This window comes from Ornithorhynchus anatinus, chromosome 1, assembly GCF_004115215.2.
Source record: "Ornithorhynchus anatinus isolate Pmale09 chromosome 1, mOrnAna1.pri.v4, whole genome shotgun sequence".
NCBI classification, from domain to species: domain Eukaryota; kingdom Metazoa; phylum Chordata; class Mammalia; order Monotremata; family Ornithorhynchidae; genus Ornithorhynchus; species Ornithorhynchus anatinus.
The window spans coordinates 167,312,336-167,325,148 of NC_041728.1; the positions used below are offsets into that span (position 1 = coordinate 167,312,336).

Consider the following 12,813-nt stretch of genomic DNA (forward strand, 5'->3'; position numbering starts at 1 on the left):
TCGCCCGCTAGACTCTAAGCTCGCCGTGGGCAGAGAAAGTACTCTGTTGTGATGTACTCTCCAAAAATGCTTAGTAGAGTGGTCTGCTCACAGTGAGAGATCGATAAATAAGATTGATTGCTTGCTCGATAGAACCATTAGGGTACCCATCCTCTTTCCTGCCTACCTGAGTCTTTGTGTTTGGTTTTTTTAATGGTCCCCTGCCGAAATCTCCCCATGAGGCACAAGTGCAGAAGTGGGACACCTAATAAAAATAAAGCCATAGAGCCTCTTAGTGGAACAAGCATAGAACTGGGAGCCAGGCAACCTGGGTTCTAATCCTGGCTCCACCGTCTCCCTAATTTATGACACTGGAAAAGTCACAACTTCGGTATTCCTCAGCTTCCTCATCTGCAAAATGGGGATTCATTCAATCGTATTTATTGAGCACTTACTGTGTACAGAGCACATTCGATACCTGTTCTGAAAACATTATGTGGGACAGGGACTGTGTCCAACCTGATCAATCAACTAATTGTATTTATTGAGTCTTACTATGTGCAGAGCACTCTACTAAGCACTTGGGAGAGTACAGTATAACAGAATTGGTAGAGATGTTTCCTACCCACATCGAGCTTCCAGTCTAGAGATTATTTTGTATCTACCCAGGGTTTATCAGAATGCTTGGTACTAGTAATAGCTTAACAAATAGCACTATCATTATCATTATTATTATTACCATAATTATCATTAAAATTCAAAGGAGCAGGAGGGAAAAATTTATTCTCCAACTGAACGTTGACTGGATAGATTCAAAGTTCATCCTGACATCCCCAAGGCCAGCAAAGCAACTGGGTTTCTTGAGAACATCTAGAAGGGGGATCCCAGATCTACATGTTGGGGTCTTCATTTCCCAGGAGATGGAATTTAAGGTGCATCAGCAGGGATGCCCTAGTTGGCCTTTTTCAGGGTACCATCGCGGAAGACACAGTCACCTCTGCTTTAGCCAGAGCCCAAGACATTTTTCTACATTTAAACACAGCAGCATATTACAGTAATGTATACTGCTTTTACCTGGTATGGCTACCGAAGTCCTTGGGAGACTAAAAGCCTAACTGAGGCACCCTCGGGGCATCGTGATTCAGATCACACCACAAGTGTACAGAGCGATGCAATGTCCAGCCTTCCTCGGTGCTGTGTGAGCCCTGTTCCTTGGTCCTGTGGAAAGAACACTGATCTGGAGATGGGGAGACTTGGGTTTTAAAACGGCTTCTGCCTGTAACTGATCAAAGTTGGCCAAGATCGTGCATGGATTTGGGGGCGAAGGTTAGGGTTGCATTCCCTCCTGCCTCATTATACCCATGCCCCAGAAGGAATCCGATTGGCAGGGACAAGAGAGTGTGGGTGACACTGCCCAACCACCAGGACTAAAATCAATTCCTCTGAGCAGGTTGTCGGTCCTGAAGGAGCCTCAGGTTGCAAGGTATGGGATCAAATGCAATGAGATTCCTGCATTCATCTATTCTTTCAATCATATTTATTGAGCTCTTACTGTGGGCAGAGCAACAATGAACAGGCACATTCCCTGCCCACAGTGAGCTTACAGTCTACAGCGATAGGTTTACAGAAAGTGCAATAATAATTAATAATTATGGTATTTGTTAAGCGCTTACTATGAGCCAGGCACTGTATGTTTCGGCCCTTTCACTTGCCAGCTATGTGATTTGGGGCAAATCACTTGACTTCTCTGTGCCTCACTTCCCTCATCTGTAAAAATGGGCAAAGGATACCTGTTCTTCCTCCTTCTTAAACTGCGAGCCCCAAGTAAGACGGGGACCTTGTCTGACCTGATTAGATCTACCCAGGTGCTTAGCATAGTGCTTGGCACCTAGGAAGGGTTTAACAAATACTATAATTATTATCAATACCGTCAGGAAACCCGCATCAAATTAATACTCTGGTCCCATCACGACTTTGCTAATCAGAACGTGGGAGGAGAATGGATAGCAGCAAGATACCCAAATAACTGCTCTACGGTGATCTGAAATGGGGTAAGGAGAGAAGGTATCTTGAAGCAGCGTGGCTCAGTGGAAAGAGCGCGGGCTTGGGAGTCAGAGGACATGGGTTCGAATCCCGGCGCTGCCACTTGTCGGCTGGGTGACTGTGGGCAAGTCACTTCACTTCTCTGTGCCTCAGTTACCTCATCTGTAAAATGGGGATTAAGTCTGTGAGCCTCACGTGGGACAACCTGATTACCCTGTAATAATAATAATAATGTTGGTATTTGTTAAGCGCTTACTATGTGCAGAGCACTGTTCTAAGCGCTGGGGTAGACACAGGACACAGGGGAATCAGGTTGTCCCACGTGGGGCTCACAGTCTTCATCCCCATTTTACAGATGAGGTCACTGAGGCACCGAGAAGCGAAGTGACTTGCCCACAGTCACACAGCCGACAAGTGGCAGAGCCGGAATTCGAACCCATGCCCTCTGACTCCAAAGTCCGTGCTCTTTCCACTGAGTCACGCTTCTGTAGCTCCCCCAGCACTTAGAACAGTGCTCTGCACATAGTAAGCGCTTAACAAATACCAACATTATTATAGATGAAATACTTTGAAGGCACAGTGAAGTGAAGCCTCAGATGATATGGCAGAGCAGTGGATAGCTGAGAGCAAGTGTTAGACAGCAGGGTCATAGAGCTGGTAATAATGTTGGTATTTGTTAAGCACTTACTATGTGCCGAGCACTGTTCTAAGCGCTGGGGTAGACACAGGGGAATCAGGTTGTCCCACGTGGGGCTCACAGTCTTCATCCCCATTTTACAGATGAGGGAACTGAGGCACCGAGAAGTGAAGTGACTTGCCCACAGTCACACAGCTGACAAGTGGCCTAGCTGGGATTCAAACTCATGACCTCTGACTCCAAAGCCCGGGCTCTTTCCACTGAGCCACGCTGCTTCTCGCTGGGTAGAGGCCAGCCCCTCCCACACTAGTTCAGGGTAACCTGACAGAAGGCTAACTCATTGTGGCCAGGGAATTCAACTACCAATTCTAATAATGTTGGTATTTGTTCATTCATTCATTCAATAGTATTTATTGAGTGCTTACTATGTGCAGAGCACTGTACTAAGCGCTTGGGATGAACAAGTCGGCAACAGATAGAGACGGTCCCTGCCGTTTGACGGGCTTACGGTCTAATCGGGGGAGATGGACAGACGAGAACGATGGCAATAAATAGAGTCGAGGGGAAGAACATCTCGTAAAAACAATGGCGACTAAATAGAATCGAGGCGATGTACAATTTATTAACAAAATAAATAGGGTAATGAAAATATATACACAGTTGAGCGGACGCGCTTACTATGTGCAGAGCACTGTTCTAAGCGCTGGGGTAGACACAGGGGAATCAGGTTGTCCCACATGGGGCTCACAGTCTTAATCCCCATTTTACAGATGAGGTACCCGAGGCCCAGAGAAGTTAAATGACTTGCCCACAGTCACACAGCTGACAAGTGGCAGAGCTGGGATTCGAACCCATGACCTCTGACTCCAAAGCCCATGCTCTTTCCACTGAACCACGCTGCTTCTCAGCGTGGGAGAGTATTGTACAATTCTGTTGTACTGTACTCTCCCAAGCACTCGGTAAATACGACTGAATGATTGGGAAGGCTTGAGAAGCAGCGTGGCTTAGTGAAAAGTGCCCGGACTTGGGAGTTAAAAGATGTGGGTTCTAATCCCAGCTCCACCACTGGCCTTCTGTATGACTTTGGGCAAGCCACTTAACTTCTCTGTGACTCAGTTACCTCATTTGTAAAATGGGAATTAGGAACAAGAGCCCCATGTGGGACAATCTGATTACTTTGTATCTACCCCAGAGCTTAGATCAGGGCTTGGCACATAGTAAGTACTTAATAAGCAGCTTGGCTTAGTGGAAGTGGCACGGGCTTGGGAGTCAGAGGATGAGGGTTCTAATCCTGGCTCTGCCACATGCCTACTGTGTGAACTTGGGCAAGTCACTTCACTTCTCTGTGCCCCAGTTACCTCATCTGTAAAATGGGGATTAAGACTGTGAGCCCCACGTGGGCCACCCTGATTACCTTGGAACTACCCCAGTGCTTAGTACAGTGCTTGGCACATAGTAAGTGCTTAACGAATACCAAAATGATTAACAAATGCCTTAAAAAGAACAGTGCTCGACACATAGTGCTTAACAAATACCATAATCATTATTATTATCTTGGGCAAGTCATTTAATTTCTCTGAGCCTCAGTTACCTCATTTGTAAAATCTGAGCCCCATGTGGGGCAGGGACTGTGCCCAACCTGATCAACATATCTACCCCAGCACTTAGAACATTGCTTGACACATAGTAAGCACTTAACAAGTATGATGATGATGATTATTATTATTATTTCCGTTGTGATTATCATTGTTATTATAGCATCTGTAAAGCACTTATTATGTGCCAGGCATGGTACGTTGAGATCTTTTCTCATTTATGTTACTAATTAAATCCTGATTTCGATCATAGTCTCGTATGTGAATCTAGTTCGGCCATTATCGCTGGAGCCTACACAGAACTCTCAATTATATCCTGGTGGGAGTTATTAATCCCAAATCCTCATCTGATGTTCCTTAATACAGAATGGCTGATATTGATTTGCTTTTCTGGGAATCCAGAAACCAGCCCTAATTTCACACTCCCAAGGAAACAAAATTCAGTAGAGTCCAATAAAAATCTGCTTAATATAGGCCAGGTAGGTATTCAGCAATCAGCAATGGGGTGATTATGGAAAAGCTGAGGGTTTGAGAAGATCATCACATCAACGGGGAGGAAGAAAAGCAGGATCAATGCAATCGGTAAGAAGGGCAAGAGTGAAGCATCAAGGCAATCTTGTCGTGCATTGGATGAATCACAACTCACACATTTAGGTTCACCAACCACACAAATACAGAGACACACATACACACTGATGGAACCTTACCGTCGGCAGCGTCTTCTTTGAACCCACCGGGCACGTCTCGCTCACGCTTGTAACGTGGCTTAGTCATCACTTTTTCTATCCCCAAATATAAACTGCCTGGAGAGAAGTGAAGATATGATTGGTTTTCAGTGCTTTTGTTATGTCAACAAATGCTCTAAGAATGCTCTAAGCATTCTGAAGTCCATTTTTTTCAGCGAGTAAGCAATTCTCAGGATGAAAGTTAGGCCCGCTGAAGAAGCACTAATTCTATCAGTCCTTTTCAATCAATCAATCAATGATATTTTCCCTAATGCTTATTCTGTGCAGAGCACTATACTAAGCATTTGGGAGAGTACAATACAACACAACAGAATTAGTGGACGTGTTCCCTGCCCTCAGCAAGCTTACAGTCTGGGGTTATTTACTAAATGGATCCTAAGCAGCTACTCTCCTCTCAATAATAGTAATAATAATAATAATCGTGGTATTTGTTAAGTGCTTATTATGTGTCAAGCACTATATTCAGTACTAGGGAAGATGCAGTATGATCAGGTCAGACGCAGTCTCTGTCCCACAAAAGGCTCACAGTTTAAGTAGGAGGGTAAACAGCTGTTGAATCTCCATTTTACCGAAGAGATAACTGAAGCACGGAGAGATTAAGTGCCTTGCTCAAGGTCACACAGCAGGCACTTGGTGGAGCTATGATTAGAACTCAAGTCTTCTGACTCTCAGGCCCATGTTCTTTCCACTAAGCCACGCTGCTGTACTAAGAAGCCCTGACTGCCCTCCAATCAGTCAATCAATCCTATTCATTCCAGAGGCAGCTTACTTACTTACTACTTACTTACTGACTTACTTTTAGGATTGGGCTGATTGATTTGTTTAACAGGCAAGTCCTGCTATTTTTTTCTACAGAAACGCTCTGGGGATGTCACTCCCCTCCTCAAAAACCTCCAGTGATTGCCTATAACTCTTCGCATGAAGCAAAAACCCCTCACTCACAGCTTCAAAGCTCTCCATCACCTGGCCCCCCCGACCTTACCTCCCTTCTCCTTCCACAGCCCACCCCGTACACCCCACTCCTCTTCTGCTAACCTCCTCACGGTGTCTCGTTCTCACCTGCCCCGCCATCGACCCCTGGCCCACGTCCTACCACTGACCTGGAACGCCCTCCCTCCTCACATCCGCCAAACTAACTCTCTTCCCCTCTTCAAAGCCCTACTGAGAGCTCAAGGAGGCCTTCCCAGACTGAGCCCTCCCTTTCCCTCTGCCCCTCCTCCCCACCCATTCCCCCTACTCCCTCCTCTGCTCTATGCCCTTCCCCTCCCCACAGAACTTGTGCATATTTATATATATTATTTCTCTATTTTATGAATGATGTATATATATCCACGATTCTATTTATCTTGATGGTATTGATGCCTAACCATTTGTTATGTTTTATTGTTTGGTTTCCCCATTTTAGACTGTGGGCCCACTGTTGGGCAGGGATTGTCTCCATTCATTCAATAGTATTTACTGAGTGCTTACTATGTGCACAGCATTTGGAATGTACAATTGGGCAATAGATAGAGACAATCCCTGCCCAACAACAGTCTCAAAGTCTAAATGGGGGAGACAGACAACAAAACAAAACAAGTAGTCAAGCATTAATAGCATCAAGATAAATAGAATCATAGATATATACACATCATGCCAAATTGTACATTCCAAGCGCTTAATACAGTGCTCTGCACACAGTAAGTGCTCAATAAATATGAATGAATGAATGAATTTCAATGCAATAATCGATAATAATAATCGTATATTTGTTACGGGATTAGGATATACCAAGCCCTGTTCTACATCCAAATAAGCGACAACCACTCCCTTGGAGAACTCATTCACTCCCACGGCTTCAATGACCACCTCTATGCAGATGAAACTCAAATCTACATCTCCAGGCTCACTCTGCTGATCTCTCTCCCTCTCTCCAGTCTCACATCTCCTCCTGCCTTCAAGACATCTCTACTTGGATGTCCTCCCGTCAACTCAAATTTAACATCTCCAAAACGGAGCTCCTTGTCTTCCCACCCAAACCCTGTTCCCCTCCTTTCATTCATTCATCCATTCAATAGTATTTATTGAGCGCTTACTATGTGCAGAGCACTGTACTAAGCGCTTGGAATGAACAAGTCGGCAACAGATAGAGACAGTCCCTGCCGTTTGACGGGCTTACAGTCGAATCTAGTCTAGTCTAGTCTAGTCTCCTGACTTTCCCATCACTGTAGACGGCACCACCATCCTTCCTGTCTAACAAGCCCAGAGCCTTGGCGTTATCGTCGACTCCTCTCTCTCGTTCAACCCACAAATTCAATGCGTCGCCAAATCCTGTCACTCCCACCTTCACAACATTACTAAAATCCTTCCTTTCCTCTCCATCCAAACTACCACCACATTTAGAGAGGCAGCGTGGCTTAGTGGAAAGAGCCCGGGCTTGTGAGTCAGAGGTCATGGGTTTGAATCCCGGCTCTGCCACTTGTCAGCTGTGTGACTGGGGGCAAGTCACTTAACTTCTCTGGGCTTCAGTGACCTCATCTGTAAAATGGGGATTAAGACCGTGAGCCTCACGTGGGACAACCTGATGACCCTGTATCTACCCCAGTGCTTAGAACAGTGCTCTGCATATAGTAAGTGCTTAACAAATACCAACATTATTATTATTATTACTATTATACAATCACTCATCCTGTTCTGCCTGGATATTGCATAAGTCTCCTTGTAGACCTCCCAGCCTCCGGTCTTTCCCCACTCCAGCCCATACTTCACTCTGCTGCTCGGATCAGTTTTCTACAAAAATGTTCAGGACACGTCCCCTTCTATTCCTCAAAAAACTCAAGTGGTTGCCCACTTCCACTACATCTCCAGCTCTGTTTGCCCGCATCCAACAAAAACTCCTCACCATTGACTTTTAAGCAGTCCATCACTTTGCCCCCTCCTACCTCACCCAGCTTCTCTCCTTCTACAACCCAGCCCGCATACTTCACTCCTTTAGTACTAACCTTCTCACAGTGACTCATTCTTGCCTGCCTCACGTCGACGTCTAATCTACCTTCTGCCTCTGTCCTGCAAGCCCCTCTGTCCTCAAATCTGACAGACAATTATTCTCCCCACTTTACAAAGTTTTATAGAAGGCACATCTCCTCAAAGAATCCTTCCCGGTCTAAGCCCCACTTTTCCTCATCTTCCACTCCCTCTTTATCGCCTTGACTTGCTCCCTTTCCTCTTCCCCCCAACCCAGCCCCACAGTGCTTATGGACATATTTGTAATTTTATTTATTATATTGTTGCCTGTCCCCCAGGCCCGGGCCAGACTTTAAGCTCATGGGAATGGCACTGTTTATTGTTGTGCTGTTCTTTCCCAAGGGTTTAGTACAGTGCTCTGCACACAGTAAGCTCTCAATAAATACAACTGAATGAATAAATGAATGAATGAATAATCAGGTCAGACATGATCCCTGTCCCACACAGGACTCACAGTCTGAAGGGGAAGGAGAACAAGTGTTCCATACCCTTTTTACAGATGAGGAACTGAGGCGCAGAGAAAGTAAGTGACTTATCCAAGGATATATAGAGCAGGCAAGATGATGGAGCTGGGATTAAAATCCAGGTCTCTTGACCCCTTTCCTGTTCTCTTTCCACTCAACTGCGTTGCTTATGACTAAAGACTCATCGGGTTAAATCTGGACAAAGGGAACAGCCAATAAACTGGCTATGAGGCATGCAGCACGGATGACATATAGATCAATCAACTGATGGTGTTTCTTGAGCAGCTACTATATGCAGAGCACTGGACTAAGAGCTTGGGAGAGTACAATATGACAGAATTAGTATGTTCCCTGCCTATAACAAGTTTACAGTCTTGAAAGGGAGACAGACATCAATGTAAAAAAATAAATAATTTAGCACTGATGGATAAAATGATACATGTGAGGAAGCTAGGCAGGGGAAAGAAGGTGCAGGTAGATGCCAGGTTATTCTTGCTGAATTATTAGGGAAAAAGGACTTAACTGCTAGACTGTAAACTCATTCTCTAGATTGTACAATTCTCTAGACTGTAAGCTCATTTCAGGCAGGGAATGTGTATACCTGTCAACCATCCCCTCCTCCTCCACACCTTATCTCACCTTGGCTTCACGGAATCCGTCCTCTCCCGGTTCTCCTCTCATCTCTCTGGCCGGTCATTCCCGGTCTCCTTCGCGGGCGCCTCCTCCCCCTCCCATCCTTTAACTGTTGGAGTTCCTCAAGGGTCAGTTCTTGGCCCTCTTCTGTTCTCCATTTACACTCACTCCCTCGGTGAACTCATTCGTTCTCATGGCTTTGGCTGGAGAAGCAGCGTGGCTCAGTGGAAAGAGCACGGGCTTGGGAGTCAGAGGTCATGAGTTCGAATCCCAGCTCTGCCGCTTGTCAGCTGGGTGACTGTGGGAGAGTCACTTTACTTCTCTGTGCCTCAGTTACCTCATCTGTAAAATGGGGATTAACTGTGAGCCTCACGTGGGACAACCTGATTACCCTGTATCTACCCCAGCGCTTAGAACAGTGCTCGGCACATAGTAAGCACTTAACAAATACCAACATTATGATTATTACCATTTCTACGCAGATGACATGCAGATCTACATCTCCGTCCCTGTCCTCTCCCCCACCCTTCAGGCTCGCATCTCCTCCCGCCTCCGGGACGTCTCCACCTGGATGTCGGCCCGCCACCTAAAACTCGACGTGAGCGAGACCGAGCTCCTCATCTTCCCTCCCGAGCCCGGTCCTCTCCCAGACTTCCCTATCACTGCGGATGGCACGACCGTCCTTCCCGTCTCTCGGGCCCGTGATCTCGGTCTCATCCTTGACTCGTCTCTCTCGTTCACCCCACGCATCCTATCCGTCACCGAGACCTGCCGGTTTCACCTTTAAGATATCGCCAAGATCCGCCCTTTCCTCTCCACCCAGACGGCTACCTTACTGCTACGGTCTCTCGTTATATCCCCGCTAGACGACTGTGTCGGCCTGCTCTCTGATCTCCCTTCCTCCTCTCTCGCCCCGCTCCAGTCTATCCTTAACTCCGCTGTCACTCCCCTTCTTAAACACCGCCAGTGGTTGCCTATCAACCTCCGCTCCAAACAAAAACTCCTCACTCTAGGCTTCAAGGCTCTCCATCACCTTGCCCCTTCCTACCTCTCCTCCCTTCTCTCTTTCCACCGCCCACCCCGCACGCTCCGCTCCTCCGCCGCCCACCTCCTCACCGTCCCTCGGTCTCGCCCGTCCCGCCGTCGACCCCCGGGCCGCGTCCTCCCGCGGTCCCGGAAAGCCCTCCCTCCTCACCTCCGCCAAACTGATTCTCTTCGCCTTTTCAAAACCCTACTTCAACCTCACCTCCTCCAAGAGGCCTTCCCAGACCGAGCTCCCCTTCTCTCTCTACTCCCTCTACCGCCCCCCCTTCACCTCTCCGCAGCTTAACCCTCTTTTCCCCCCATCTCCCTCTGCTTCTCCCCCTCTCCCTTCCGATCCCCTCAGCACCGTACTCGTCCGCTCAACTGTATATATTTTCATCACCCTATTTATTTTGTTAATTAAATGTACATCGCCTCGATTCTATTTAGTTGCCATCGTTTTTACGAGATGTTCTTCCCCTCGACTCTATTTATCGCCATTGTTCTTGTCTGTCCGTCTCCCCCGATTAGACCGTAAGCCCGTCAAAGGGCAGGGACTGTCTCTATCTGTTGCCGACTTGTTCAATTCCAAGCGCTTAGTACAGTGCTCTGCACATAATATGCGCTCAATAAATACTATTGAATGAATGAATGAATATACCAACTCCGCTACACTGCACTCTCCCAAGAGCTTAGTACAGTGCTCTGCGCACAGTAAGTGCTCAATAAATACCAGTCATTGATTACAATTACACCTCACATTGGCATGAGAGCAATGGCAGTGTCAATTCACTTGTTATTGGCTCCAATGCCCGAAACACAGATGGCACGACTCAAGACTCTGCCACTTATCCACTGTGTGATCTTGGGCAAGTCATTTCACTTCTCTGTGCCTCTGTTCCCTCACCTGTAAAATGGGGCTTGAGAATGTGAGCCCCATGTGGGACAGGGACTGTGTCCAACCTGATTTGCTTGTATCTGCCCAGCACTTAGAACAGTGTCTGGCACATAGTGAACTTTTAACAAATACCTTAGCTATTATTAATTAGTTAGTTAATTAATTAATTAATTATAAAGACCCAGTGTTCCAGCCAAGCTGAGAAGGCCAGAGGAAATCATCACAGTCCGGGGCAAAAATTAGAAGGAACTGAGAAGGTATCAACCTTAGTTTTGCTTGTCTTACAGGGAAGAAGATAATCAGAAATAATTCAGTCCCTTAGGAAGATATAAAAATCTTCCCCTTTTACTTTGGCTACGGTAATAAGGGATGATGCAACACTTGTACCAAGAAGTGATCATGAATAAATTATTTCAGTACAACTCATTGTTTCCTTAAAGACATGAATTTTGTTTGACTGGTTCCATGATTGATTGGAACATTTTACACTACACTATCTTAATAAGAAAAAAATCTTTTAAGGTGATCTGAAAAATGTGTGGTTTAAATCACAGGTTACCGGTATATTGTCTTTGTAGTATTAATTATGAAGTCGCCCAATCTGGAGACTAGTGGGTGGTTCCAGGGAAGAGGGAGGTGAACTTTGCTCTCGAGCTGAGTAGCCTAGTTGATAGAGCGTAGATTAGGCGTCAGAAGGACCTGAGTTCTAATGTCAGCTCTACCATGTGTCCGCTGTGTGACTAGGGGCAAGTCACTTAATTCCTCTCTGCCTTATTTTTACAATGGAGATTAAGATTGTGAGCCTCATGTGGGACAGGGAATGGGCCCAACCTGATTAGCTTGTAACTACCCCAGACCTTACAATTTTGCTTGACACCTAGTTAAAAAAAAAAGCTAACCTCCCCCAGCAGTACTGAGGGGGATGGGGTATATTCAGGAATGCATGTGGTTAATGAAATGTACATCGCCTCGATTCTATTTAGTTGCCATTGTTTTTACGAGATGTTCTTCCCCTCGACTCTATTTATCACCATTGTTTTCGTCCGTCCGTCTCCCCCGATTAGACCGTAAGCCCGTCAAACGGCAGGGACCGTCTCTATCTGTTGCCGACTTGTTCGTTCCAAGCGCTTAGTACAGTGCTCTGCACATAGTAAGCGCTCAATAAATACTATTGAATGAATGTGGTTTGTGGGGGCAGAGAGAGGTCCTCGATGAGGTATCCTGCTCAGCCAGGGTTTGTTCTTTTATTTTTGTGGTATTTGTTAAGTGCTTATTATGTGCCAGGCACTGTACTGAGTGCCGGAGTAGATACAAGGTAATCAGATTGGATACAGTCCCTGTTCCACATGGGGTTCACAGTCTTAACCCCCATTCTTCAGATGAGGTAACTGAGGCCCCGCTCTCTCAGGGTTGCAACTGGAGAGTACTCCAGTACTCTACCAGTCTCGACTACAGGACGGAGAGTCTAGCAGAGGTATACCCATTCCATTCTTAGGTTGGCCAGTGGCTAGCGAGTGGAAGGCAATCTGCTACAACTCACCCGTGCTGGTCAGCAGTGGCAGGGGAAAGAGTTGAGGACGGAGACTCAAGTTTATTACACAGAAAGAGGCAATGGTAAACCACTTCTGTATTTTTCCCATGAAAACTCTATGGAAGCACTACCTGAATGATGGCAGATGGAAGTGGGGCGTTCTGGGAGAGATGTGTCCATGGCGTCACTATGGGTTGGACATTCATTCAATAGTATTTATTGAGCGCTTACTATGTGCAGAGCACTGAACTAAGCGCTTGG

The 12,813-nt window shown here is 46.3% G+C and overlaps 1 long non-coding RNA gene and 1 other non-coding gene across 2 annotated transcripts; one reads left to right on the forward strand and one right to left on the reverse strand.

The window, feature by feature from the left end:
• Positions 1-745: 745 nt before the first annotated feature.
• Positions 746-5,042, reverse strand: LOC114813334. The gene is made up of 2 exons (XR_003761056.2): positions 4,962-5,042; positions 746-1,197 (listed from the first exon to the last, which is right to left on the reverse strand). It is a non-coding gene; the product is annotated as an uncharacterized LOC114813334 (long non-coding RNA).
• A 7,377-nt stretch (positions 5,043-12,419) lies between these two features.
• On the forward strand, positions 12,420-12,558 carry LOC114816533. The gene has a single exon (XR_003764320.1). It is a non-coding gene; the product is annotated as a small nucleolar RNA SNORA7 (small nucleolar RNA).
• The last annotated feature ends 255 nt before the right edge of the window (positions 12,559-12,813 follow it).